The sequence below is a fragment of the Arachis hypogaea genome, chromosome 16 (assembly GCF_003086295.3).
Source record: "Arachis hypogaea cultivar Tifrunner chromosome 16, arahy.Tifrunner.gnm2.J5K5, whole genome shotgun sequence".
In the NCBI taxonomy this organism is placed as follows: domain Eukaryota; kingdom Viridiplantae; phylum Streptophyta; class Magnoliopsida; order Fabales; family Fabaceae; genus Arachis; species Arachis hypogaea.
Genome location: NC_092051.1, coordinates 27,761,329 through 27,789,153, shown reverse-complemented (window position 1 = coordinate 27,789,153; position 27,825 = coordinate 27,761,329). Strand labels below are relative to the sequence as shown.

Here is a 27,825-nt window from a genome sequence, read left to right as displayed (position 1 = left end):
ACAAATATTATTTATAAAATTATTATTTATAAATGTTATTAATTTTATTTATTTTTTCAATCCTATTTCAAATTTGAAGTAAATATAAAAAAAATTAAACCAAATTTTTTTATCTCTATAAGTAATTCTCATAAATAAAAAAATATTTTTTTTTTGGAAAATTTTATATTTAACATATTAAGTAATCTTTTTATTATTCTTTTAAATTTATTAATATTTATTTTTATTATATCTCATATTACACATTGTATTTTTTTATTATCATTCTTTATACATATATTTATCAAGGTCACACTACTATTATTATATTGTCTTTGTTCTCTTTTCTTTTCTCGTTTTTTTCTTCTCCTTCCATCTTATCATTAATTATTACTCTATATTATTATTGCAACTCTTAATCTTATCTACTACTTTTTGATGCATAACTATCCATTATATTAATTTTTATGAGTAATAAAATTTTTTTAAAAAAAATATTTCTATTTGTATCTTTTAAATATGTACAAGTATAATAATAGTTATATATTTTTTTCACATATACTTCTTAGGTCATCTTTTATTCTTTTCAAAAGAAATTTAAGAAATAATGCATTTAAAATTTGTTTAAATTATAAAAATTTGGTCTCAGTAATTCTCATAAATAATATCAAAATATATATTATATCTTCTAAAAAAGTATCGTTATATAAATATTACTATTTTAGTTATTATTAACATATATTACAGGTCTATAAAAAAATTGACATTGTTGAGTAACTCTTTTTCTTTTATTGATATTTGTAATAATTTCTAATTATTTTTTGGATATATGAAAATTTTTTTTGGTGTCTAAACATGAAAATAAACAAAACAAACACTATCCTATATTCGAGCGGATGAGCGGATGATTTGCTGGAGAACAACATAAGACTCAAACCAAATAACATGATTAGAGTTACTCTTAGCACCATATCTAGCCATCCAATCCGCAGCTCTATTTGCCTCTCGGGACACCCACTCAACGTGAACAAGCCAAGAACAAAATAAAAACTCTTGAATCTTGTGAACCAAATCTATTATTTCAGATGAATACCCACTTACTATGTAAATAACTAATTAGAATCTTTTATTTTAATTAATGATATATGTAAAATGATGTTGCTTTATCAGTATTTAATAATATATATAATCACACATTATTATTATTATTATTATTATTATTATTATTATTATTATTATTATTATTATTATTATTATTATTATTATTTTCCAACGTAATCACTTCACTTTACAGTTTACGTATATAAATAATAATTAATAATAGTGAGTTAAATATAAGAGATATTTCCCTTTAAACTTTACAATTCCAATTTTGAGGATGATGGTGGTGGTGAGGGGCGGAGATAGCAAATCAATTGGGCAGGGTTAACGACGCCGGAAAAGTGGGCCCTACCGATCTTCAATAATTGGGCCAGCTTCACGTAATTGTAGCAGTTCTCATGGCGCTGTGGGTCCCACATTCTTCTCAAAAGTGTTCCTTTCATAAGGTACTTGTGGGCAAGGTACCCGGCTGTCAGCACTTCCTCCTCTTTCTTTTTCTTCTTTTCATCTAGCCTCGACGACTCTTTCTCATCCCTCTCCTTCTTCTTGACGCGTGTCGTTCCTTTTGGGCCTATGTGGGCTTCTTCTGCTGGACTTTTTGGGCCCTTGGAAATGAAAACCGTTGTTCGAAGGAGTCATGAGAGTGGGGTTACACTTAAGACAGTCATAATGCAACATAAATTTGTGAAGCTACACACTTTTAAGATCCAAAATAATTTGTGAAGCTACACACTCTTAAGACCCAAATAAAAGTATGCTTATAGAACATAATTTATATTTCCTAGTACTAGCATAGTAACATGACAGAACAACCATCCTATATAAAAATCACAACAAAAAATAGCAGCATAGCAGAAGAATCATCCTAATCAATCAATTAATCATTAAATTTAAGTACAATTAAATCACAAAACAAAAAACAACAACACATCACTATATATAAAAATCATAAAACACAAAACAACAACACAGCAAAACAGCCATAGCTAATCAATAATCAATTAATCATTCAATCTAAGCACAATTTTAAGTCATTAAGACAGTCACAATCTAAGCACAATTGAGGCACAATACAAAACAAAAACCAGTAGCACAATTTTAATGAAGATTAACAAGATTAACCAATGAACTAAATCAACTGAATCAACACAATTTTAACAAAGATTAACCAGCAAAATAAATCAACTAATCATTCAATGACTCAATCCAAAATAAGAAAATCGAGTATAATACAGCTAGATTCAAATTCCAATCTGAGTAGCATTAGCAGAATCCAAAAATAAACAATGTTTTGAGTAAAGAATGAAGAATAGAGAACAAAATTTAAGAAAATGAAGCCTTTGTCTTCGTTCTGAGTGGTCTAAGCCGAGGTACAGAAGCGCGACGGAGACCAGGTGACGAGCAGGACAAAGGACGATGTAGAAGAGAACGAAGACTGCGAGCAGTGAGTACTAACCTTCGAAGGACGACTGGACGACGTCGATAGTAGAAAACGAAGACTGAGAGCCAACAAGGGTTCTTCTTTGCAGGACACCGACGAAACGAAGATAGGAGCCCCTGATTGTGACGGACGGCGTAGGTGGCTCACTCCTTGCGGTGGTGAGGCTAGGGTTTTTGTTTCTTTGGAGAGGAGGAAGCAGATCGAAGAATTGGAGAAAGGGTTGGTTGTGGCTTCACGCGTGCTTCTTTTTGGTTTTGTTTAGCGCAAAACGGCATCGTTTCATGAGAATCGGCTGGGTCCCAATCCGGTCCAACCAATCGATTCTCAGCCAGTTTAGCGGTTTAAATCTAATTTTTAAATTAATGATTTTGTATGGCAAACCGAACCGTTTTAGCTAATGGTTCACAGTTGAACTGGTCAGACCGACCAGTTTGGTCCAGTTTTCAAAACATTCGTAATTTTTATTTATACTGTTATTTAATATAAATATGCTAGCCTTACTAAAAGCCTACTAGCATTCTCTCTCAATGAGCTTTGACTCTCTCCCTCTGACCTTGATAAACGTTCGCCGGAAAGAGGAAGATTTGGTCTTAAGGAGTACAAAAAATTAAATATGAATGAAGGTAACATAGAAGAACAGGTAACGGATGACATGGAAAAAGGAGGAAGTGCCTTGATGCGTGAGCATCATTTCTATCTTTTCCTAGTGAATTTGCATTTGAATTGTCAAGTTTAATCAAGATTTAAATATTTTTTTAGCCACTATGAATGATACTTTGAGTTGTTTGCAATTATGTTTATTTCAGGTAGCATTCGGATGGATTTGACAAGTTTGTGTACAAAAAAGGAAGAAAGTGAATGATGTTGTCAATCCTGACCTCCTTGCACTCTAACAGAAATAACTTGAGCTACAGAAGTCCAATTGACGCGGTTTTAGTTGCATTGGAAAGCTAACTTCCAGAGCTTTCCAATGATATATAATAGTATACACTTCTTCTCTAACCTGTACGGTCATATTGGCACCTAACTTGGAAAATCCCAAGTTAGGCGCCGGAAGAAGAACTTGCGCTCCAAAGCATGCTGCCAAGGCCATGCCTAACTTCAATTTCTTGAAGTTAGGCACCAATTCAAAGGGAAATACTGGTCCCGCATCCATTAACTAAGAAGCATTTGAAGATTATATTTTTATTTTGATTAAAATTTTTATTTTAATTACAAATAGGAAAAGATATTATTTAGTTTTAGAAAATATATTCTACATTAATTAGAATTAGATATAAAAGAAAAATATTTAGCTCTTCGGGCTCTTCTCTTTTACGCACCTCATTCCACACTTTATAGTTTTTCTGAATCTTAGTTTTCTCTTTGAGCCATGAGCAACGAAACCTCCACTGTTAAGGTTAGGAGCTCTGTTTATTTCTATGGATTGAAATTATTTCTTTTCTATTTTAATTAATGTATTGATTTAGTTTTAAGGATTACTTTCGTACTTAATTTTATGAATCTGGGTAGAATGGAAGTATGACCCTTATTCTAGATGCGTTTCTCACCTAAACACAGCTTAAAAATAAATTCCTCCTAAATTGCTAATTACATGAACTAATTGGAATACATGACATATAATCTTGTTAGCTTTGGGTAATTAGGGTTTTTGTGGCTAATAAACTAGAATTGGACTTAAACCTCTAATTGACATTGAGTGACCAAGGAATTGGCGGTTAACTAGGTTAGAGGAGACTAAATTACTAAGGAATTAGGGTTTAGTCAAATATAGTTTGCCATGAATTGAATCTTCCATGATAAAAATAGTTGGTAAGAAATAGAAATCCAGAAGATAAACAACTCCGAAACCTTAACTGTTTTCTCCTATATTCTTCATATCAATTTTAGTGTTTGTCTTTAATTCTCTGAATTTATTGTTTAATGCCATTGAACTCTCAACATCATTTTCTGTTTGTCTGACTAAATAAATCACTCAACCATTGTTGCTTAATCCATCAATCCTTGTGTCCCGTAGGATCGACCCTCACTCACCTGAGGTATTACTTGGTACAACCCGGTGCACTTGTCGGTTAGTTTGTGGATTTTAAATTCCACACCACGCCTCAGAATAGAAAAAGGAGACTGAAGATAAAAATTAAACCGAGAACAAAGGTGATTCAGAGAAATTCATGAAGCCCAAGATATCCTACCATGACATGGTAGTGGAGAATGGCTTCGGAAAACTAAATCCACAAGAGATTGTAGAAATGGTTTCAGAAGATTATAACTCAGAAGACTTAGTCATGGAATCTTCTATAGACGATGAAGCTCCCTTCGATCCTAAGCCCAACATTGATGTCTCTCTGGAAGAGTATAACGAGTGGTGTAGACCTTGAAAACTATCGTTGATTGTTAAGCCGCTTGGAAAAACCGTTAACCTTCAAGCTCTTGATAGATGGGTACAGAGAAGATGGATGAAAAAAGGAGCGATACGAGTCATGGATCTAGCTGGTAACTTTTCTTGGTTAGGTTCACGGATCAAGACGACTATGCACATGCACTCTTTGAAGGTCCTTGGACGATAGCTGATCATTATCTCTTGGTGCAAAGGTGGAGACCACTCTTCTTACCACAGGAGACAGATATTCAGAAAGTAGCAGTAAGGGTTAGGATCCCCACCTTCCTGCGGAATTATACAATTAATTCTTTCTAGAGAAAGTTGGGAAAGCTCTCAGAACAATGCTCAAAGTGGATGAACTCACCTCCATACACTTTCAAAGGAAATTTGCAAGGATATGCGTGGAAATTGATTTGCGAAAGAAGATGGTTCTGACTATCACAGCCTTTGGGAAAGAGTTCAACATTGTCTATGAAGGATTACACCAAATATGTTTCAACTGCAGTAAGTATGGGCACAGAATAGAGTATTGTAACGAGGAGGATCGAAACAGCCACTGAAGCTGCTGCCGGGATGACGGAGGGCACTCGGTCTGGCCATCGAGAATCTCTTAACGGTCAAGAGACAAATCAGGACACACAGAATCAACAATCGAATCTAGAAAGGAAAGAAAATCTCGCAGCAATTATTACGAATGACCCACCAATCACACCTGAGGCTAGGCACCAAAACAAGCAAGTTTCCCAAAATATGGCCACCAATCAGAAAAGCATTAATGAGGAGAAAAATGGTAACTCCTTTGGGCCATGGATGATTGTGAAAAGATATCAAAGAAGGAATAAAACTAAAGCTGATTCTTCGAAGAAAAAAAGAAAGGAAGGTTTCCAAAATTCAAGGTTTCACATCCTTGCAGAGGCAAATCAAGAAGATAATCATTCCAATGAAGAGCTACCCTCAAATGGGACCCAAGCTATTAATTCAGGAGATGACAAGGACGCATGTCCAGCAGAACCTAGCAAAAAAAATAACAGCAAATCAGAATCTCAGAAACAGAAATACTCACCATATACAAAAAAATCAACAGAAAAAAAAAATTCCATTCCTATCATTAAAGGAAAATATACAGCAATAAGTAAGAAAATAACACCCGCCGCTAAGCAAATCAAGCAGTTTAGGAAAAAGACCAAGATCATCCAAAGCATCCCCAGAAATCAGGATAAAGAGAAAATTATAGAAGCACACCAAAGCAGTCATGAAGCTTCCCAAAAGAATTAGAAAGGCAAGGATAAAATTCATGATGAATATTGGAGACAATTTTCTTACCTAAACAAGGAGATTGCTAAAGCTGAGTATGTGCAACCAACTCTCCTAGGGGGCTCTTTAGATCATACAACTAAAGTGCTCATCACTAGTATCATGGGAAGTGGGTATAATAATGAGGTCAGTAAGGAAGAAGGGAACAAATCTCCAACCCAAGCGAGTCCAGCTCCAAAAGGAAGGAAAAAAACATAAAAGAACTTGATCTCCAAAAGGGAGAAGTCGCTTATCAAAATGTAGAGATGGACGTTCAAGGCATCAACAGCAAGCCAATGAGGCTCAGTGAATCCTTTTCTTTAAGGGAGTTTTTTGAAATTGTTTTCATCATAGTTTTTCTCATGAATATTTTAATTTGGAACTGTAGAAGTGTGTCTGCTAAAGGATTCCCCATTATTATTAAAGATTTAACCTATCGGTATAATCTGAATTTGTGTGTCCTTCTTGAAACTCATGTTTTAGGATCTAAAGTTGAGGTGATTATCCACAAGCTAGGTTTTGAATCTTGGTGTAGAAGCGAAGCTGAAGGTTTTGCAGGGAGCATTTGGTGCCTTTGGAATAATAAAGAGTGGAATATCAAACCTGTAGAAGTCCATAAGCAATTTATCCATCTGAATATCAAAGATAACAAAAATCAAAACTAGTACTGCACTTGTGTCTACGGCAGCCCACAACCTGGGACCCAGAGTAGCCTTTGGGAGGAGTTAGAAAATTTTGAAATGACTATCTAAGAATCTTGGTGCGTTGGCGGGGATTTTAATTCTATCATTTTCCTTGAAGAAACAGGGGGCAGTTTCAATCTTTCTCAAGACTCAAGAAGATTCCAAGAGTGTATTCAGAATTGTGGCCTAAAGGACTTAGGTTTTCCAGGGACCCCCCTTCACCTGGAAGAGGAATAGAGTCAAACGAAGACTGGATCGGTTTCTTTGCAACTTGGGTTTCAATGATCTCTTCCCATCAGCCGGTGTTAAACATTCCTTAAGTTGAAGTTTGGCCATATTCCCATCCTTTTAGACTTCAATAACTTAGAGACGAGAAGAAAAGATAAACCTTTCAGGCTTCTTGCAGCTTGGTTCCTTCATGAAGCCTACCAAAGATTAGTCAAAAACAGTTGGATCAAGTAGGGAGATCTTGTCTCTAATATTAATAATTTTACGGATAAAGCTAAGATTTGGAAGAAAGAGGTTTTTGGTCACATATTTTGAAAGAAGTAAAGAATCCTCCTCAGACTTGATGGAATTAACCAAAGTCTCTCTTTTAACAATAACCTATTTCTAGAGAAACTCCATAACAACCATTGGAGGGAATACGAAAAGATTGTTGTTCAAGAAGAGAGCTATTGGATGCAGATGTCTAGGTGTAATATCATCAATTTTGAGGACAAGAACTCTAAATACTTTCATTAAAAAGCAAATGGGAGAAGAAGAAGGAACTATGTCACGTTGCTCAAGAACAATGAAGGATAATGGATTGACGATGTGGATGAACTCAAACACCTGGGTGTATCCTTTTTTAAATCTTTATATGCTACTGATAATTACTCTTTGGTGTTTCCTAACTTTTCTATTGCAGGTAAATTTCCTAGAGTGGCAGAAGATGACCTTGTCCACCTAAACAAGAACATCACCTTCGAGGAAGTCAAGCACGCAGTTTTCAATATGGGTAGCTGGAAGGCTCCCGGGAGTGATGGACTCCCAGCAAAGTTCTTTCAACATTCTTGGGATACTGTAGCAGATTTCCTAGTAAGTTGGGTTCAAATGATTTTTAGAAACCCAGAAAATATTGCTAGAGTGAACCAGACTCTTATCTCTATTATTCCTAAAGTCCCTTCCCCGGAGAACTTTGCCCAGTTTAGACCGATCAGCCTATGTAACATTTGCTATAAGATCGTTACCAAGGTGATAGCTAAAAGGATTAAGCCGACCCTAGGGGCTATCGTGTCTAATACTCAAGCAAGCTTCATCCAAGGAAGGGTTAGTGCAGACAATATCTTATTCATCATTGGCACTCTTAAAGACATTGTCATCCCGGATAATATACTAAACGTTATTTATCATTGAATTTCCTCTCCAACTATGAACTTGCTTTGGAATGGGTCTCATTCAGAAACTTTCATCCCGACCAAAGGCATAAGACAGGGAGATCCCTTATCCACTTACCTTTTTGTCCTCTGTATTAAAAGGCTTTCCCATTTAATTAACTCCTTGGTCGAAAAAAAAAGTTGAAAACCTATTACTTTATCTAGAAATGGGTCTCAATTATCTCATCTCTGTTTTTTATATGATCTCGTTCTCTTTGCTCATGTAAATAAAGCTCAAGTCCAAATCATTAAGGAGGCTTTGAGTATTTTCTGTAAAGTTTCCGGTCAGAAAGTCAGTCTCAGCAAGTCTTATGTGTTTTTTTCTAAGAATGCCAACCACAATATTAGAGCAGAGCTCATAAGAGACCTTGGCATTCCCCTAACCAATAACCTAGGAAAGTATCTCGGAGTACCCCTTATTCATGAAAAGTGCAGAAAGCAACACTTTCAGCCGATCATTGACAAGATGCACGCCAAGCTGTCCAGTTTGAATATGAAGACCCTCTCGTTAGCAGGAAGGAGCACTCTTGTTCAATCCATCCTCTCAACGATACCAAGTTATACTATGCAAACTATGAAGATGACTAAAGAAGTTTGTAATCAAATTGATAAGATTTGCAGAAATTTTTTTTGGGGTCAGACACAGGAGATAAAAAGATCCATCTCATCAATTGGGATTCTATTTGCAAGCCTAAAGAGTTGGGAGGCCTAGGTTTGCGTAAGGCTCAAGAAACAAACAACCTTTATCTCATGAAATTGGCGTGGAGTTCAGTCCATAATGACCAAGTACTTTGGGTAAAGGTTATGAAGGCTAAGTATGGCTGTGGTGATAGCCCTATCCTCAAGGTGGCTAAGAGATTAAACTGCTCGAACGTGTGGAGAGGGATTGTTAAAGTCTGGGACGACTTTCAACGCAATCTTGTTTAGCGAATTGGCGACAGTAAGAGCATCAAGATCTAGAAAAGTCACTGGATCCCTGGTATTGAAAATCTTAGTGAGTTATCGCTCAGTCAAATTAGCGATGATAGGGATAACGAAACTCTGGAGGCCTATGCTACGGATGATGGCTACTGGAATTTGGAAAAATTATCTCAAGCCCTCCCAAATGAGGCTGTTGACATGATACGTACTTTAAAAGCTCCAAACCACTCCCTAGGTCGAGACTTTATCAATTGGCGCTCGGAACCACATGGAAGCTTTTCTATTAATTGATCTTATAAGGCTTATTATGTGGAAGTCATAAATCCTGATAAGATTTATAGATTATGTTGGAAAGCCAGAGTGCCTCAGAGACTAAAGACTTTTTCTTGGTTATTAAATCACAACGTTCTATTAACTAATGCCAAGAGAAGGAACCGAGGACTTATTGATAATGGGTGCTGCCCCAGATGCCCAGATCAAGATGAGAGTTTGCTCTATGTTATGAGGGACTGTCCTTTTTTCCGAAGTATTTGGATTAGCAACTCAAACAGAGATCCACACGACCCGTTTTTTAGCCAGTCTCTTCAAGAATGGCTTACGGACAATCTGAATAAGGCCTCTCGCACTGACAGTGAGACTTCATGGCCTACCTTCTTCCTCATCACATGTAATGTCATCTGGAGAAAGAGAAACGATTTAATTTTTCAACAGGAAAACATCCCATTCCAGTAGCAAGTCATTCCTGAAATCAAAGGAGTAGCTAGGAATTATGATGAAGTTCTAGAACTTACTGAGATAAGTAGAATGACTCTGAGAACAATGGCGTCGATTTTGGTTGGGTGGAAACCTCCGAAAAATTATTGGAATAAAATTAATATTGATGGATCAGTCCTCCAAACTTCTTGTTCAGGGGCTTGCGGTGGAATTATCAGGGATTCTAATGGTCTGGTGTTAACTGGTTTCATGATGAACATTGATAAGGTAACCATTATGAAAGCAGAATTGTGGGAATTTATTTGGGCCTTAAGATTGCAATTGATATGGAATTAACAAGATTAAGATAGAATCTGACTTTACCTGCGCGGTTAGGTTGATTCAGAGTAGCTCAACCTCCCTTCATAGAAGCACGACCCTTATTCGTGCCAACAAAGAGCTTCAAGCCAAGTCAGGAGAGTTTAAAATTGATCATATTCTGAGAGAGGCTAATTTTAGTGTAGATGAGCTTGTTAAACACGTCTATAACCTACCAGTGGGTCTTCATCAATTCGTTGCTCCATCCCTTTTATTGCTCATATGCTGGATGCAGATAGAAAGGATATTGAATTTGCTAGAGTAATGAATTTTTAGTTTTTTTTTGTTCTTCTTGAGCCTTATGCCCCTTTCCCCATCAAAAAATATAAATATGTTAGATATACATTAAAATTAATTATCAAAATTCATTACGAATATAAAATATTTATTTAAATATAAAATATATATTAAAAATAAATAAAATAAAATATATATTTATACACAAATACATAATAATTAATTTTAACGTATAAATAATATTTTTTATTTAATGTTGTATTATCAAAGAATAAATTCCCAGTCTTATCTACATTTAATATGGTATACATGGCTAAGTTCATATCTTATTGTTACTAATAAACCGTAAAAGAAAAAAAATGTTATATATATATATATTCGTTCTATGCAAATGTATACTTTGATAGTTAATATTATGGTTGAAAAAATAATACTCCCTCAATTTTTCATTTATGTCTTTTTTCCCTTGTTCTATAATATTTATTGATCTTAATTTTATTTTAAAATTATTACTAAATTATAATTAAGTTGTTATTAATCTATAAAGTGATAAATATTATTTTACCAATTTTTTTTAGTTCAGAGTTGTTCATTCGTTAGTAATATTATATATCCAGATTTTAAAATTTAAACAAATATAAAAATAATATATTTTCATGGACAAATCCTAGAAATAAGTTATAATTTTTTTAAAACAAACGCTGCTAACCGGCGATTACCAATTGCACAGAGGTCCTTTGAATATTTAATGGCAGTGCAAGTCTATGTAATAAGATCTATTAATTGCTGTCATTACTAGGAAGGACCATTAACTATTATAAGGGAGTAGAGACTAGAGTTAGTTAAGTCAGTTTGTATAGTTCAGCACCTAACAGTTTTTAGTTTAGTTAGTTTTAGTTAGTAAATTTGGTTATGAATAGTTAGTTAGAGCTTGTCTTTCTTAGTAATTCTTGGTGTGTAATCAAAGTTCAAAACATGTCTATATATAGTGATCGTACCTGACATTTAAGGATAAATCGTAATCAATTCTATACTTTGTATTTTCAATTTCATCATAGTTAAGAAATAAAAAAAATTGATATTATTTGTTAGTCATCTTGCATTATTATGTAATATATGATATAGGATATATATAACACTTGTGGCCAAGTTTATGCCTATGAGGCCTTACTACAAAATTCTTACTAATTGGTGGAAGTTTTATAGTAAAAGTTTTTGAAAATTTTTTTAATATCATCTATTTGTAGTAATTTTTAAAATTTTTTAAATAAATTTGCATATAATTAAAACAGCCATCCACCCAAATACTTAGTTCATATCAAAGATGCAAAATAAGGCAACTTTAAGTGAGAGAGAGAGTAAACAAGACCAACTGATCGAAATCCTAAATTGTAGCCATTATCATTATCGCCGTCGCCGCTACCGTCACTGTCACTACCACCACATACAGCAATTCATCTCCTTGTCACTAGTGCCAATGCTACCACGTACTTCGACAATTTCCTTTCCAGTTGCCTCTTCTGTCGGTGCGTCTCTTGAGATCGCGACACGATACTTTTTGAGAATCTCTTTCTGCGTTTTTTTGTGCATTTCTATGGAAGCTTTTTTCTTTTTTCGTTAATTTTGTGATTTCCTCCACATTAATTTAGTTTGATTGATTACTTCTCTGATTTCGGATTTGGCTTGTTACTTTTGTGATTATTCAATAATTTGATGGCGATACAATTAATATTGTTATTTTTGCTTACTGATTTTGTGACGAAATTTTTGTTTTAATGCAATGAAGGAATTTAGTTAAAACACTATTAAAATTTTGAGAAAATAAAGCTAACGTGTGATAACATGTTCAAGTGGAGAAAGGAATCGATTCGGACACTATTGTAGAAGTATTACTTTTAATTTGTTAGATATGTCATATTATCATGAATAATTGTTAGTTTGAATTAGGGTGCGTTGTTGTGGCAAGCAAATCTGGCAAGAAATATACTTTATATTTTTAATTTCATCATAGTTAAGAAATCAACACTACTACTCTTAGCCTTTTATCCTACATTTCATTACAGCTTCTTCCTTGAGTTGTAATGCCATTTTTCTAATTTTTTTTATTTTTTATTAACAATAATAGATAATTATTTTAAAATGATTAAGAATCACTTTTTTAAAATATATTTAAGAATGAATAAAAATAAATTTTATATCCGACTTTTAGACAACGGTCTGTGATGCAACAAGTCAGTGCATAGTTGTAAGAACCGGACCGGTGATCAAACCGATCAGGTTACTGGTTCACTGGTTTATTGGTTCAACCGATAAACCGCTAGTTGAACCGATAAAACCGGTTTCACATGAATAAAAAATATAAAATAGTCAAAAACTTAAAATTAAAATTTGAAATACATATTTTTACTAACATTTTAAGAACAGTTAAGTCAAATTCTATAAATAACTAATACAAATATAAACATATAATTAGTTCATACTACTATATAGTATCTTAATTAGATACAATAAGAATAACAATCTATGAATTATATCCAAAAAATAATTTCAAGGTCTAAATATTTTTATATAATTAAATAATTATATAATTTTTTTTTTCAGAATAAGTAATTTTTATTTTATTTTTTTATTCATTATCATTTTTATTTTAAAATTAATTAATTTATACTTCAATTATAAAATGAGTTAAGTATTTCCATGTTTATATATATATATATATATATATATATGTATTAGTTAGAAAGAATTGATATATATATTTTAAAAAGCATTTAAAACGCCAAAGAAATGGGTTAGTCTAGTGGTTGTTAACTTGGTCTTCATTCCAGAAGAGCCAAGTTCGACCCTCATTGCTTGCAATGCCTTTTTTCTGATTTCACAACCCGCATGCTGACGTCAGCATGACGTCATCGGCACGCAGGTTGACCATTGACCACTTGTTGACCGGACCGGTTCGATTCGGTTTTGATCGGTTTGTACCGGTTTTGACCGGTTCATTTCCTTAAGCGATCAGAATACTAAACCGGACCGGTATAAGGTCCGGTTCACCGATTTTCCGATCGAACCGGTCGGTCCGGTCCGGTTTTTACAACTATGAGTCAGTGCACAACAGAATTTTTATCCTCTCTAGTGCATCTTTTAAAATATTTGAGTCTGGTTTACTATGGAGAATACTTCTCCAGACTACAATTCAAATGTCAAGAACAATTAATTTTTATAGTAGGTTTTTTCCAGCCTTATCCTTGAATAGAGGGAGAAACGCGCGTGATTGATGACGGTAGTTACTCTCGACCATCATCCGTTGCTATTCAATGCTCAGTAGTCAGTACCAATGTACCATCCTCAATAGCACTACAATTTACAAACATCTTTCTTTTATTATTATTTTTTTTTCGTGTGTCTGGAAAGAACAAGAAAAATATACTAAGGAGAACGAGGCATCACCTTAATCAGTATAAGGCTGATTGTTTTTGACGTCCCCTTTAGGCATGAGGTCAGTTGCATTATTTGCAACAATAGAATAATCGGAATGATCTGCAAAAAAGAAATAAAATTACGGTAATTAGTAAATCTTACCACATTGATAAAAAAAAAGTTATGAATTTGGGATCTTAAATATGAATTTAATTTCTTGATATCTGGAGGGGGTTGTTTTAAACCCCTTCATTTTTGGATTTTTTTTAGTAAATAAAATAATTATTTGTAGCGTATTTAATAATTTATATTATATTATTTATTTCGTTTACAGGATAAATGAAATAATTATTAATGTATCTTTTTTGAGTATTAATTTAAATGAGTTAATTTTTAAAAAAATTGATATTATTTTAATCGTAATTTTTTTTTATAATAATACACTTATTTCGATTACATTGTAAACGAGATAGGTGTATTTTTTTAAATTGGAAAAAGCTCTACATCCATGTAAAAATTACATGGATGGTATCCAAGTACCTTCCACTCCACGCGTTTTCTCCCACCCACACACTCATTTGTTTTACACGCGCCTCATATAACGTATATAACGTAATCCTTCTTTTGCGTGATCAACCTTTCTCAACGTAAACCTTTCTCAACGTAAACTTTTCCATATAACGTAATCCAAGTACCTTCTTCTTCTTCTTCTTCTTCTTCTTCTTCTTCTTCTTCTTCTTCTTCTTCTTCTTCTTCTTCTTCCTGCTCTCCTTCTTCTTCAACCTAATTAAATTCGTTGTTCTCCTCTATTCGCGTTTTTCTTCTCTGCATTATGGATCTGGATTGACTTCAACGTAATTAGCTTCGTCGTTCATCTTCTTCTTCGTTTTCTTCTTCGATCTGCACTTATGAATTGAAACAATGAATGAATCAACTTCAAATCAGTTGAATGAGTTCGATTTGGATAATTCTTCCAAAACGTATCAATTTGATGAGGTTTGGATTATTGAATTTTGAATATAATTCAATGGAATGAAATTGCTAATTTTATTTGAAGTGAATTGAATGGACTGAGGTGATCTATATCTGAATTGAATTGAATTGAATTGATAATATGTAACTGTGAGTAACTGTGAGTGTGAGTAACTATGAGTAACTTTTTGGTTCGGTAAGTACTAAAGAGTTGATTCACCATGTTCATATGTTCGGTTCGGTATGCAGAAAGGAGTAAAAAAAATTAGACGAATATATTCTGTTTTGTTCCCTAAGCACTATATAATTCTTTCACCATAATTAAAATTTTGGTTCACCATAATTACGATTTCGATTCACCGTGCAGACCAGCTGTGTTGTGGATGAAAAATTTGTCCCAAAGGTGGGAATGATTTTCAAGACACTAGAAGAAGTTGGAAAGTTCTACAAATATTATTCCAAACTTGCCAGTTTTTCTACGAAAATAAGGAACACGACTCGGGACGGAGACAAGATTAAGAATTAACTAATTGTATGCATCAGAGAGGGGAGGTGGAAATCAAAGATATCTCCAACTTTGAAGACAAACCCTTCAGCTGGGTTAAATTGTCCGGCCAGAATTTACGTACACATAATGAAGGATGTTGGTCTTTGGACAATTTTCAAAGTTGTTTTAAATCACTCACATCCTTGTTGTTCAGACCAAGCTGAGATGCTCAAACAACACAGGGAGCTTAGCATGTTTGTGCGTCACACCATCGAAACCCACGAGGAAGCTAAGCCGGAATAAGACCGAGCAAAACTTACCAATCATTTGTGGCAGCAGCTGGCAGCCACCGTGAACTAGATTTTATTGAAAAAGATGTGAGGAATTACATCATAAGGGAAGTACGGAATATTTTCGAAGAAGACGATGCCAAAGAATTTGGGAAGTACCTAGTGAGAATGAAAGAGAAAAACCAAAATTTTTTCTTTGAGCTCAACCTTGAAGGCGATCACTGCATTAAACATGCATTCTAGGCTGATGTAAGAAGCAGGGCTGCATTTGATTATTTCGGAGACGTGGTTTCATTTGACACCACCTATAACACAAACAGGTATTCGGTTCATTCATATATATTTTTTATGTTCAGTGCGTATATATATTTCGGTTCACCATCGTCTGCTTGTTTTTTATGCAGGTACAATTTGGTTTTAGGTTCTTTTGTGGGCGTGAATCACCACGGCTAGTCGACACTTCTTGGATGGACGCTGATGAAAAATGAGGACATCTAATCATTCAAATGGCTATTTGAGTGTTGGCTATGTTGCATGGGAGGGAAGGCACCAAAAGGTATTCTTACCAATCAATGCGCATCGATTCAAAGAGCAATTGAGTTGTGCATGCCAACAACAATTCACCGCTGGTGCATCTGGCACATTATGAAGAAGATACCAAGAAAATTAAATGGCTACAAGGGACACAACGAAATTGAATAAGAGATGAGCCATGTTGTTTGGAACTCGTACACAAAAGAAGCATTTGACAGAAACTGGATCGATTTCCTCAGAAAGTACGGCCTCGGAGGCAACAAGTGGCTTTCAGGTAATTGAGATTTCAATTTGAATTATTTTCATGCTCATATCTTTTTTTCCCAAAGCATGCACTGTTTTCGGTTCACCACACCTTATGGGTTCGGTTTGGTTTACAGAGCTGTACGAGGATCGGCATATATGAATTCCAGTTTACTTGGATCACCACTTCTAGGCCGGGATGAAAAGCACACAAAGAAGCGAGAGCATGCATTCATTTTTCAACAAGTTCATCACACGGAATAGCTCTTTGAGACAATTCGTGAAGCAATACGACAATTGCCTAGCAAGTAGAGAGCAAGCAGAGAGAGAATTCGATGCTACAGATTTTCATGCCGTGATACCGTGCGTAACAAAATCAGCAATAGAGGCACAGTTTCAGCATGTATATACCCATGAGAAGTTCAGGGAAGTTCAAGCTCAATTCAGAGGCAAAGTGAACTGTATCACAAGATCAATGCATTTCACCCTAGGTTTCACAACATATGAAGTCATAGAGCAGGTTTTCAACTCCACATTTAACAAGTTTGTCGTCACATACGACGCAGTATCACGAGATGTAAAGTGCCATTGCTTGCTGTTTGAGTCTAGGGACATATTGTGCCGCCATTCCCCAAGTGTCCTAAGCTTTGAGTGAGTAGATAACGTGGCACCGAAATACATATTGGAATGCTGGAGTAAGAACATAAAGAGGAGGCATACACACATCAATAGCAGCCAAGATGAACCTCTACTGGAGCCAAGAAGTAAGAGATTTGACGAATTGGTATTTTGGTCGCACAATATATGTGAATTTGCATCAGAGTCTGAAGAGTTGACCATAATTTTGCACCAAGCATTTGACAAGGTCATGGCAGAGATGGAAGAATATCAAGAGAGAAGCAAAGGAAAAAGTTTGTTAACCCACGAAGAAGCGACATTAAGCAATGTGAATGACCTTCAAAGCCCACCACGTGTCAAAACAAGAGGTCAGCCCAAGAACAGACTTGGATCAAACCTGAAAAAAAGATCTCAAATTCCATAAACAAAAAGAAAAAGACAGCTCCAAGCGAGGTAAAATTGACTTGCTTTTGATTAGTTAAAAATTCAATTGTTTATTTTGCTAATATACAATTAATTATGTCTTTTGTAGTTGAACCTTTTAGACTCTGGATCATCAATTCAGTCAAGCTCCACTCTTTACAATGCACCAGATATTAATTATCCAAGAGAGGATTGTACAAGTTTTAGTTTTTATTAATGTAAATTTTTGTTCACCCATGAGCAAATTTCGGTTCGCCCAGTGTATTAATTTCGGTTCACTGTGTTCAGGGTTCATGGTTCAGGGTTCAGGGTTCAGGGTTAGGGGTTTAGGGTTTAGGGGTTCAGGGTTCAGGGTTTAGGGTTTCAGGGTTTAGGGTTTTAGGGGTTTAGGGTTCAAGGTTTAGGGTTTAAGGTTTTGGGGGTTTAGGACTTTAGGGTTTAGGGTTTAGGGTTTTAGGGTTTAGTGTTTTAGGGGTTTAGGGTTTATGGGTTCAGGGTTCATTGTTCAACATTCTGGTTTTAGTATTTAGGGTTTAGGATTTAGTGGTTGAGGGTTCAGAGTTTAGAGTTTAGGATTTAGGGTTCAGGGTTTAGGGGTTCAGTGTGTTTCCAACTTTCGGTTTGCCCATTGTATTAATTTCGGTTAACTGTGTTCTTTTGGAGTTCGTAACGTATTGGTAAATATAGTGATTGCAATCACTGAGAATCTGGAATGAAACAGTAGCCAAACAATTCCAACCGAATTAACATCTCAGATGAGTATTCCATCTTGAATCAAATATAAATATTAACATTAACATTTAGATTAATATTGACATATATACATTTGAAGTAAGCATTTTTTGCTTTTTAAACAAGTTAAATAAAATATTGTTAATTACAATAGCCAATCATAGTATATGCTATTTACTATCTAAATCTCTAGATGTGAATTTACAATAAGGGCTAGAGAGGGCAGCAGATGGCTTCGGGAATCTTATTACTTCAGATTCCCAAATCACTTGATCTCTGATTTTGTTCATTTCATGCAACAGAATGTGTGGACCATATTGGTACCTGAAGCTATCAATCTCTCCCTACATTTCAATTGAAAGGAATTAGTTATATAAGAAATGAACCCAATTGAAATCAGAAAAGAAAGAAGTTTATAAATTTATAAAGTACTTACTTGTGTCCAAGCTCTATATTTATATCTCTTCGCGCTTTTGATCTTTTGTGGATCAATTGTTTCAAGCCATTTCATGACGTATATTCCACAATCATAGCTAAGCAAGAATTGAGTATAATACGATTAATAGTATACAAAATAAAACATATTAAAAATAGCACTATAGAAGAGAAAGATTCTTATTTTGTATGTTGACCATTCAATTGGATATACTCTGCTTCTACTCCCACTCCATCCTCCATTAAGGGTTCCACCCCAGTATAAACCCTCATCTGAGAAATTATTAATCCCTGAAAGGTATGCAAAAATTGAAAAAAATAAATCAACAACACTCAACCGAACTCATTTCATGTACTGAATAATTTGAATAATTTACAAGAAAATAACTTACAACAAATTTATTCAGTTTCTTCCTCGAATCAGGTATATCTTTTGGCAGCTTATTGATAGGGTCAATGACATAGAATTTCTTTTTGTTGACATCGACAATCCACAACCACCAATGGGCTCCATTGCAAATTGGCACAAATAGCTGAAGTTTGGGAAAATTATAGAATATTTCAGTCGAAACAATAGCAAACAAGAGAATTATCAAAAATTTTTTAGAAATTACAACTTACAAATGGATGCGATGCAAGTTTCTTTTTGTCAAGAAACTGGCGGTGGTGGGCATACTGCTCAATATCAAACCTGTAGGCCTTGTTTGTCCTCTTATTACTGTAGGACTCGCCATATGTTCCCAACATAAAATTCTGCAAAATGAATATCAATTAAATCACATTTCCACCGAACCCAACACAATTCATATACTGAATAAAATTGAAAAATATTCAATCATCAAGAGAAAAGTTTTCTTCATGTAAAAGAACTCAACAAAACACATAACAATCAGGTGAATCATTATTAACATTCCCACCGAACTGAAAAGTAATCAACAGTGAATAAGAAATTTAGCTTACCTCAATATCCAGTGGCACAATGTACATTTGTTCCTGATACCGCCGAACTTTTATTTGGTTGAGAATCATGCTTTGTATGCTAACCACCTACAGGATAAAAATTTATGAGATATATTATATAAGAGTGTTTAGAAAAATCATTAACGTTATTGCAACTGGCAAAGAATTTACCGAGGCATGCACGTGTTCTTTGGGCATTAGAGACATAAAATATTCTCTTAACCCCTCGTAAAGTGCCTCATGTTTCAAGACAAATATTGTATCATATTCATTGCTACCATCTCTTGTCTGTTTTACATGTGTCATCCAATGATAACACTTTTCAATCAACTCGTTCGTGATTTTTATCTTTTTCTCCAGGATTTTGTAAACTTCAGCAGCTGGTAAGGATGGCTCTGAAGTTGTGTTGCTTCAACAAACTTTAATGCTGCTGTCACTCCAGCATCTACCACCGCCTCTTCCAGGATTTCGAGCTGTGAAACACTCGTTTAAGAGGGCTGAGTTGGTTGAGATGCTGGTGGACTTATCCCAAGGTTAAATGAATGCCTTTCATCTTTCCTTTCCCTAGGTTGAGTAGCACTGCAAGATGATAGATATTTAACAAAGATATTAAACAAAAATGATATTAATCATTATAGTGAACCTAAATCCAAGCTTACAGTGAACCGAAATGATATTAAACAAAAATGATATTAAAGAAAAGCAAGTAACATACCTATCAAATGATGACAAGATTAGAGTTTCTTGTTCTGATTGCCGTGTCACCGGAGGTTCTTGGGATTGTTCTTCATCCGAAACTTCATAGACATTGTCATGTTTGAAAAACTCTTCAATAACAAAACTTGTAGGAGACCTTGTAACACCCTGCTTTATGGGTTCTGAAGGACAGCTATAAGAAACAGAAGAGAGTCTAAAGACAACAACACATTGAATTCATTTCTGGTTTCAACTGAACCATATTTAAACCATGTATAAGCAGTAAACATTATCGGTATTTATATAAGCAGTAAAACTTACACATCAACAGGTGCTTCTTATTCATATTACTGCGCTGTTGGTTCTTCGCAGGGCTGTTGTTACTGTTCCAGAGGTCTGCTGCATTAAACAGTAAACATTTCTATAATTATCCCAAACTATTATCATATTTAACAATGATATTTAACAGAAATGACATTAATCATTATAGTGAACTAAAATCCAAACTAATAGTGAACCTAAATCCAAACTTATAGTGAACCGAAATTATATTAAACAAAAGTGATATTAAAGAATTTTATGCTTACACATTAACAGGTGCTTCTTGTTCTGATTGCTGTGCCACCGGAGATTCTTGGGATTGTTGCTGTTGTTCTTTGGCAGGGCTATTGCATTAAATAGAAAACAGTTCAATAACAACCCAGAATTATTATCCTATACCATTAAAATTAATAAAAATAATTTTTATGTGAAACTTACTCTTTATTAGAAACTTTATAGACATAGTCATCTTTGAATAAGTCTTCAATTATAGAACTCGTAAGAGACACTGTAACACCCTGCTTTTTGGGTTCTGGAGGGCAGCTGTAATAAATAGAAGAGAGTCCAAAGACAAGAACACATTGAATTCATTTTTGGTTTCAACTGAACCATAATTAAACCATGTATAAGCAGTAAACATTGAACAAGATTCATGTGGTGAATAAATATTTATTAACTTACTCATTATTAGAAGTTTGTTGTGTTTCGTTTTGTGGAGGGACATATATGAAGTCATCTCTGATCAACTCTTCCTGAATAGAACTTGGAAGAGACAATGCAAGAGGAGGTCTAAGGAATGTAAACAAGGATAAAGTTAATGTTAAATAATTAGAATTTGTTTTGAAAAATAGGAATTTTCACATTAAAAAACTCACACTTCCAAAGGTTGAGAACGAGTTTCTTGTTGAAACTCAATGATTTGTAGCTCAGAATCAGGTGTAGCTCTAGTGACATTTAAACACATTTTTCTTGTGATTAATTAAACAAAAATTATTAACTAAATCTAAAAGAGTAACATAAATATTTTTAACTTACACTGGTGGAGTTTTAAAAGTCTTTCTTGGGAAGATTTTTTTTTCTAAAATATTTGACCGGGCTTTCCGGGATATTTTTCTTAAAAAAATGATAACAAATTAAAATTAGAAACCAAGATTAAAAGCAGAGGTCTAAAAACACATTAAATTCATTTTTGGGCAACCACTGAAGCGAAAGTACAATATGCAGTGAACCAATTTACCTGGTATTGCTCACGGTATTTACAGAAGGTGTAGAGCTTCCTTGAGTCTGTAAGAGTTGCTCGCTATCCAGATTTACAATCAGCACTCTAAGCAAGATAAATAAATATTAGTAATTGAATCTAGAGGAATTAGAAAAGGTTGTAGGAAAAGTAAGCAAAGAAAGAAAAAGAACTCGGGAATAATAAGCTGAATCTTATGTCTGAGAGAATTCATTTTGTGCCTTTGGAGAGTCAAACTGATCCGGAGCAATGTTTGTTGACTGAGCTCCATCATTTCTTTTCTTTGATCTCTTTTCCCTTATCGTCTCCAATGCTCGTTTTCTTCTTTCTGCAGCATTCTCTTTTGCTTGTTCAGTTCTGAAAGTTCATAAAATAAGTATCAAGGAACCTAAAACGTAAGTATCAATAAAAGAAAATATGATTCGAGAAACTTACTCCTTGTCAGATTGGGCATGTGTTTTTGCCACCCTTTGCGGTTGTTTTCTTTTTATTATGGGTGTTTTATCGATTTCATTTTCTCTGAAATACAGACAAACACATCGAATTCATACTGGAGACAAGACAGTAATAATGAAGTCAACCAAACTGACAGACACCACCAAACCCAACTAAATTAAAGTGCTAAAACAAAAATTAGAAGCTCACCGAACCGAAATTAATTCATTTGCTGAACAAAAGGTCATACATATGCAATCAACAAAACAACTCACAGAAATTACGCAATACTTATTGGCTTTCAGATTCGCTTGTGCTTTGTGAATCTATCGGCACAGGCTTTGTTTTTTGGTTTGTTTTTTAACCACCTTCGGTGGTTGTTTTCTTTTCTTTGTTCCAGTTTTTTTTTTTATTTCTTCTTCTCTGCAATACACAAGAACAAGCGCATAAGAATAAATTTAACTAAATACAAGTTAAATGAAATCAATATGAAAACTAAACTTATTGGCTTTCGGATTCAGATTCGAAAAGTCTTTCCTCTTTCGAAGAAGAATACGTCTCGACAATTTTCTTTTTTATTTTCTTTCCTTTTTCTTTCTTGTCCAAGTTACTTGTTTTTGTTTTTTCTTTCTTTTTTTTCCTTTCTGTACAGAAGTTCCTAAAATAGAAACAAGGACTCAATTATTTAATCATCAAGAAAACACATTAACAATCCGGTGAAACAAATGAAGCAATCCCACCAAATCGAAAAATAGTCATATGGTGAATAGTACATGACAACTATTTAATCATCAAGAAAAATATTTCTTAATGGAGAAACATTCAAGTGAACAAACTAACATTTGCAAGTAGGACAAATAAATTAATTATAACCTAAAACAGAAGTTTATTTAGTTAGTAGAGTATTTTAAAAGCATTTGAAAGCAAATTTTTGGGGGAATTTTAGTAGAGTATTTACCAATGGTTCTGTTGCTTTGGATGAAATCCGTTCAAGCATCATTTGCCTTGTTTCAATAGGCCACTGATGAGCGGATAATTTATATGCTTTTTGGCATTGTTTTTAGTATATTTTTAATAGAATCTAGTTACTTTTAGGGATGTTTTTAATAGATTTTATGTTAAATTCACATATCTGGACTTTACTATGAGTTTGTGTGTTTTTCTGTAATTTCAGGTATTTTCTGGCTGAAATTGAGGGACTTGAGCAGAAATCAGATTCAGAGGTTGAAGAAGGACTGCTGATGCTGTTGGATTCTGACCTCCCTGCACTCAAAGTGGATTTTCTGGAGCTACAGAACTCGAAATGGCACGCTTCCAATTGCGTTGGAAAGTAGACTTTCAGGGCTTTCCAGCAATATATAATAGTCCATACTTTGGCCAAGAATAGACGACGTAAACTGGCGTTCAACACCAGCTTTCTGCCCAAATCTGGCGTCCAGCGCCAGAAAAGGAGCCAAAACCAGAGTTGAACGCCCAAACTGGCACAAAAGCTGGCGTTCAACTCCAGAAAGGACCTCTACACGTGCAACACTCAAGCTCAGCCCAAGCACACACCAAGTGGGCCCCGGAAGTGGATTTATGCATCAATTACTTACTTCTGTAAACCCTAGTAGCTAGTTTATTATAAATAGGACATTTCACTATTGTATTTGACATCTTTGGACGCCTGGTTCTTAGATCAGAGGGGCTGGCCATTCGGCCATGCCTGGACCTTTCACTTATGTATTTTTAACGGTAGAGTTTCTACACTCCATAGATTAAGGTGTGGAGCTCTGCTGTTCCTCAAAGATTAATGCAAAGTACTACTGTTTTCTATTCAATTCATCTTATTTCGCTTCTAAGATATTCATTCGCTCTTCAACCTGAATGTGATGAACGTGACAATCATCATCATTCCCTATGAACGCATGCCTGACAACCACTTCCGTTCTACCTTCAACTGAATGAGTATCTCTTAGATCTCCTAACCAGAATCTTCGTGGTGTAAGCTAGAATGATGGCGGCATTCAAGAGAATCCGGAAGGTCTAAACCTTGTCTGTGGTATTCCGAGTAGGATTCAATGAATGAATGACTGTGACGAGCTCCAAACTCGTGATTGCGGGGCGTTAGTGACAGATGCAAAAGGATAGTAAATCCTATTCCAGCATGATCGAGAACCGACAGATGAATAGCCGTGCTGTGACAGGGTGCGTTGACCATTTTCACTGAGAGGATAAGATGAAGCCATTGACAAGGGTGATGCCTCCAGACGATTAGCCGTGCCGTGACAGGGCATTGGATCATTTTCCCGAGAGATGACCGAAAGTAGCCATTGACAGTGGTGATGTATCACATAAAGCCAGCCATGGAAAGGAGTAAGACTGATTGGATGAAGATAGCAGGAAAGCAGAGGTTCAGAGGAACGAAAGCATCTCCATTCGCTTATCTGAAATTCTCACCAATGAATTACATAAGTATCTCTATCCCTATTCTATTATTTATTTTCGAAAACCCATTACTGTTTGATATCCGCCTGACTGAGATTTGCAAGGTGACCATAGCTTGCTTCATACCAACAATCTCCGTGGGATTCGACCCTTACTTACGTAAGGTATTACTTGGACGACCCAGTGCACTTGCTGGTTAGTTACACGGAGTTGTGAACCATGGTCTTGGCATCATGTTTTTGGCGCCATTTCCAGGGAAAGAAAGAGCAATGAATTTTACAAAATTAAAGTGTAATCACGATTCTGCGTACCAAGTTTTTGGCGCCGTTGCCGGGGATTGTTCGACTTTGGACAACTGACGGTTCATCTTGTTGCTCAGATTAGGTAATTTTCTTTTTGTTTTGTTTTCAAAAATTTTTCAAAAATATTTCAAAAAAATTTCTCCTTTGTTTTCAAAAAAAAAAAAGTTTAAAATAAAAATGTTTTCAAAAATGTAATTTTCTTCAGAATTTTTAAAGAATGAATTCTAGTGTTTCATGAAGCATGGCTGGCTGTAAAGCCATGTCTAATACGACTGTAGGGCATGTTAGACGTGTCATGTCTGAGTTACATACTAAAGCTTGGCTGGCTATTAAGCCATGCCTGACCCTTTGATTGGAGCTTTAGAGCATAAGATTCCTGGAATTCATATTAAAAATTCTGAATCCTTATTTTTCTCTTTTCTAAATAATTTTCGAAAAATATAAAATAAAAATCCAAAAAAATTAGAAAATCATAAAAAAAAAAAATCAAAAATATTTTTGTGTTTCTTGGTTGAGTCTTGAGTCATGTTATAAGTTTGGTGTCAATTGCATGTGCATCTTGCATTTTTTCGAAAATTCATGCATTCATAGTGTTCTTCATGATCTTCAAGTTGTTCTTGGTAAGTCTTCTTGTTTGATCTTTGCATTTGCATGTTTTGTGTCTTTTCTTGTTTTTCATATGCATTCTTGAATTCTTAGTGTCTAAGCATTAAAGAATTCTAAGTTTGGTGTCTTGCATGTTTTCTTTGCATTAAAAATTTTTCAAAAATATATTCTTGATGTTCATCATGATATTCACGGTGTTCTTGGTGTTCATCTTAACATTCATAGCATTCTTGCATACATTCATAGTTTTGATCCATAACTTTCATGCATTGCATCATTTTTCTTGTTTTTCTCTCTCATCATAAAAATTCAAAAATCAAAAAAATATCTTTCCCTTTTTCTCTCTTAAAATTTCGAAAATTAGATTTGACTTTTTCAAAAATTTTTAAAATCTAGTTGTTCTTATGAGTCAAATCAAATTTTCAATTTAAAAATCTCATCTTTTTCAAAAATCAAATCTTTTTCATTTTTCTTAGTTATTTTCGAAAATTTTAAAAATATTTTTCAAAAATATTTTTCTTATTTTTTATATCAAATTTTCAAAAATAACAATAACAATTAATGTTTTGATTCAAAAATTTCAAGTTTGTTACTTGCTTGTTAAGAAAGGTTCAAACTTTAAGTTCTAGAATCATATCTTGTGATTTCTTGTGAATCAAGTCATTAATTGTGATTTTCAAAAATCAAATCTTTTTCAAAAACTAATTTCAATCATATCTTTTCAAAATATCTTCTTATCTTATCTTTTTCAAAAATTTGATTTCAAAAATATCTTTTCTAACTTCCTAACTTCTTATCTTTTCAAATTTGTTTCAACTAACTAACTAACTTTTTGTTTGTTTCTCATCTTTTTCAAAACTACCTAACTAACTCTCTCTCTCTCATTTTCGAAAATATCTTCCCCTTTTTTCAAAAATTTCTTTTTAATTAACTAATTATTCTTATTTTTATTTTTGATTTAAAAAAATTTTTTTTTTTTCGAAAAATACTAACATTTTTCAAAAACCATTTTCGAAAATCACTAACTGTTTTTCAAAAATATTTTTCGAAAATTCTCTCTCTCCCATCTTATTCTATTTATTCATTCATTTACTAACATCTCATCTCACATCTCAACCCTCCTCACAGTTGTGTTTCTTTCATTATATTACATTCTTTGTCTCCCCCTCTTCTTCTACTCACACAGGGATCCCTATACTGTGGTATAAAGGATCCATATTATTATTATTATATTCTCTGTGCCTTCTTCTTTGTCATATGAGCAGGAGCAAGGACAAGAACATTCTTGTTGAAGCAGATCCAGAACCTGAAAGGACTCTGAAGAGAAAATTAAGAGAAGCTAAATTACAACAATCCAGAGATAACCTTTCAGAAATTTTCGAACAGGAAGAGGAGATGGCAGCCGAAAATAATAATAATGCAAGGAGGATGCTTGGTGACTTTACTGCACCTAATTCCAATTTACATGGAAGAAGCATCTCCATTCCTGCCATTGGAGCAAACAACTTTGAGCTGAAACCTCAATTAGTTTCTCTGATGCAGCAGAACTGCAAGTTTCATGGACTTCCATCTGAAGATCCTTTTCAGTTCTTAACTGAATTCTTGCAGATATGTGATACTGTTAAGACTAATGGAGTAGATCCTGAAGTCTACAGGCTCATGCTTTTCCCTTTTGCTGTAAGAGACAGAGCTAGATTATGGTTGGATTCTCAACCCAAAGACAGCCTGAACTCTTGGGATAAGCTGGTCACGGCTTTCTTAGCCAAGTACTTTCCTCCTCAAAAGCTAAGCAAGCTTAGAGCTGATGTTCAAACCTTCAGACAGAAAGAAGGTGAATCCCTCTATGAAGCTTGGGAAAGATACAAACAGTTGACCAAAAAGTGTCCTTCTGACATGCTTTCAGAATGGACCATCCTGGATATATTCTATGATGGTTTATCTGAGCTATCAAAGATGTCACTGGACACTTCTGCAGGTGGATCCATTCACCTAAAGAAAATGCCTGCAGAAGCTCAAGAACTCATTGACATGGTTGCTAATAACCAGTTCATGTACACTTCTGAAAGGAATCCTGTGAGTAATGGGACGCCTATGAAGAAGGGAGTTCTTGAAGTTGATACTCTGAATGCCATATTGGCTCAGAACAAAATATTGACTCAGCAAGTCAAT

General features: G+C 34.5%; 1 long non-coding RNA gene and 1 other non-coding gene across 2 annotated transcripts; both read right to left on the bottom strand.

Moving 5' to 3' along the window:
* Positions 1 to 1,261: 1,261 nt before the first annotated feature.
* On the bottom strand, positions 1,262 to 2,740 carry LOC112756913 (uncharacterized). The gene is made up of 2 exons (XR_011874159.1): positions 2,537 to 2,740; positions 1,262 to 1,685 (listed from the first exon to the last, which is right to left on the bottom strand). It is a non-coding gene; the product is annotated as an uncharacterized lncRNA (long non-coding RNA).
* Positions 2,741 to 27,447: 24,707 nt separating this feature from the next.
* LOC112760876 (small nucleolar RNA R71) lies at positions 27,448 to 27,555 on the bottom strand. Its single transcript, XR_003181293.1, has one exon. It is a non-coding gene; the product is annotated as a small nucleolar RNA R71 (small nucleolar RNA).
* Between the last annotated feature and the right edge of the window lie 270 nt (positions 27,556 to 27,825).